The sequence below is a fragment of the Nicotiana attenuata genome, chromosome 8, assembly GCF_001879085.1.
Source record: "Nicotiana attenuata strain UT chromosome 8, NIATTr2, whole genome shotgun sequence".
Classification (NCBI taxonomy): Eukaryota; Viridiplantae; Streptophyta; class Magnoliopsida; order Solanales; family Solanaceae; genus Nicotiana; species Nicotiana attenuata.
Window position 1 is genome coordinate 45,895,652 of NC_031996.1, and position 3,330 is coordinate 45,898,981.

Genomic DNA, 3,330 nt, shown 5'->3' on the forward strand with positions numbered 1-3,330 from the left:
TACACATTACACAGTCATTTAGTCTTCCTGGGTCTGAACTCATACTGCCACATGAAATGCACTTCACTCCCCAACTTGGAGACACGAAAATATTCTTCACGCGCCCATAACTCGGGCTACACATCAAATCACAATAGGAATCGAACACTTAACAGTTCATCTATTATTCAGCAGACTTCTTCGTCACTACCAAGTCATATAGATACATCTCGCAGTACTAACATACTCATCACATGGATATCCAACCGCCATTCCGGCTAATAGGGACAATACCGAACATATAAGTTCAAAACACTTGCTCACACAATCAGCACCTCGGTGCTCAAGCCATAGGCAAAGATCCGGCCTCAAGTCCTCCAGACTGGCCCAACATCAAACTCACGGAGATTACATCTCGCCCCTTGATCGGGGAATCACTAGCCATCAAGGCACATCTGATATTGAGCGCTCATGCGCGCATACAACCACGTGGAAGGAATTTCAAGAGTTTCTTTTCAAGCTGAATCAAGGACGCACGATAAGAATTCAAGAATGTGAAGTTTTCCTAAAGGTTCTGCAGCCTCTCGAGGATAAGTACAGACGTCTCCGTACCGATCCACGAGACTCTACTAAACCGGCTCATGACTCGCGAGACCAAGTAACCTAGGCTCTGATACCAACTTGTCACGACCCCAACCCCGGTCGTGATGGCGCCCAACACACTGCTAGGCAAGCCCGACCAATTCAACAACCTTAACCCTTTTTATACAGCTCATGATTCAATTAACACAAATAATTACTAAGTCATAATACTGAAACTCTGAAATATAGTTAAAACATGCGGAAAACCCAAGTAGAAATACTACTACACAGCCCGAAGAATCCGGTGTCACAAGTCTGAGCCTCTAATACACGGGTGTCAACCTACTACATATTGCTCTAAAGAAATGCGGAAATAAAGCAAATAGGTTAGATGGGAAGATCAGGACTGCGAACGTCATGCAGCTACCTTGATGCTCCCAGATATGATGCTCGGCAGAGAAATCCTCACTCAGCCTCAGTGGGTGCACATAGATCTGCACACAAGGTGCAGGGAGTAATGTGAGTACTTCCAACCCAGAGAGTAATAAACATAAATAAGGGTTGAGAGTAAGAAATCCTGGATAGGCACAATGTAAGCTATAATTACAGCAGTTTAATCCAGATAATGTCAACTCAATAAACCAATGAAAACAATGATGCTGCAACAGATAAGTAAATGAATGACAATCAATTAAGACATGCAACAAATAGTACGGTACTCTCTAGTACCCGCTGCGGCGTGCAGCCCGCTCCATTTATTTATCGTCGACGGCGCTCACTGGGGGTGTGCAGACTCCGGGAGGGGCCCCTTACGGCCCAAGCGCAATAATAAGCCATCTCGTGGCATCAACTAGGCCCTCGGCCTCATATCAATATCAATATCATACCGCTGCGGCGTGCAGCCCGATCCTATACTCAGTCCAAAAATCACATAAGCCCCTCGGGCACAATCGTATTGAAATATTCAGCCCAAACTTCATTAAAAATATTAATTAGGTTTCAAGTTTAAGAAAAGGTGGCTGAGTTTGCAAAACAGTATTAAATACTAGGACTGAGTTCAATGATATGCACAAATGGTAAGAAACCAGTAATAACAATCCCTGAAGGATTCAATCAATTGGAACGAAGCCCAAATATAGCAATCAGCTCAATTAAAATGATAATAAGTGAATTTCAGTCAAATACGCAGTATATTCATCTACCGGGACGGACTAAGTCACAATCCCCAAAGGTGCTCTACCCCACGCTCGCTATCCGGCGTGCAAGTCACCTCAACACAGCACTGTGATGTGCAAATCCGAGGTTTCAAACCCTTAGAATATCATTTACAATCATTACTCACCTCGAACCGGTGAAATCTCTATCTCGCGGCGCCTTTGCCCCTCAAATCGGCCTCCACGCGCGTCGAATCTATCCAAAACCACAATGAATACGTCACAATATTCCAATGGAACAATACCCAATCGAAAACAATCGAAAATTATTAAAAATCTCGAAATTGGCAAAACCCGAACCCGGGGCCCACTTCTCAAACATCAGAAAATTTAACATCAATGGATTCCTTATCTCGCCACGAGTCTATACATATAAAGATTACCAAAATCGGAGTCCAATGACCCCTCAAATCCCCATTTTAACTCTCTTAAGTTTCAAGCCCTAAACCACCATTTTAACTCCTTAATTCCTTGGTTTTTCAGTCTAAATTCATGAATTACACCTTAGAATTGTGTTTTAGACTCAGAAATCCTTACCTCAAAGAAGCCCCTTGATTTCTCTCTTCCAGCTCGCCCAAATTCTCCAAGTCCGAAGTGAAAAATATGAAACCCTTTGAAATTTCGCGAAGGAGAAATAAAAATAGCACTGACCAGTCATTTCCGCATCTGCGGCTCCTTAGCCGCATCTGCGCCTCCCGCTTCTGCGGTCATTGCATCGCTTCTGCGGATATTTCCGCTTCTGCGGTAGAATTTCCGCACTTGCGCCTTCCGCTTCTGCGGAAAAAACTCCGCGTTTGCGGTTTCCTCTTATTCCCCAAACTCCGCATCTGCGGTCACTTTGTCGCATCTGCGACTCTGCAGATGCGGTCAGCCGCTCTGCACCTGCGATACCTTCCGCTTCTGCGGCTCCCCTCTCGCTTCTGCGGTACCGCTTCTACGGACCCATTTCCGCAGAAGCGAAAATACCAGAAGCAACAGTGATTTTTTATCCTTACAAGTCCAAAACTTCCCGTTAGCCCTCCGAAATCACCCCGAGGCCCCCGGGACCTCAACCAAAAGCACCAACACCTCCTATAACATCATTCAAACTTGCTCCAATCATAAAAATACCTCAGACAACACTAAAACCATAATTTCCCATCGAATTCAAGTCTAAGTTCTTTAAAAACTTCCGAAATACGCATTCGATCAATAACCTAACCAAATCATCTCCGAATGACCTGAAATTTTGCACACACATCCCAAATCACATAACGAAGCTACAGCAACTCTGGGAATTCCATTCTGACCCTCGGATCAAAATCCCACCTATCAATCGGAATTCACCAAAATACTAACTTCGCCAATTCAAGCCTAATTCTACATCGAACCTCCAAAATTACTTCCGATCACACTCCTAAGTCACAAATCATCCCCCGAAGCTAACCGAATCATCAGAATTCATATCCGAGCCCTCTAACACAGAAGTCAACGTCCGGTTGACTTTTCCAAAATAAACCTTCCTTAAAGAAACTAAGTGTCTCATTTCCTTCTAGAACCAATCCAAATCAAATCG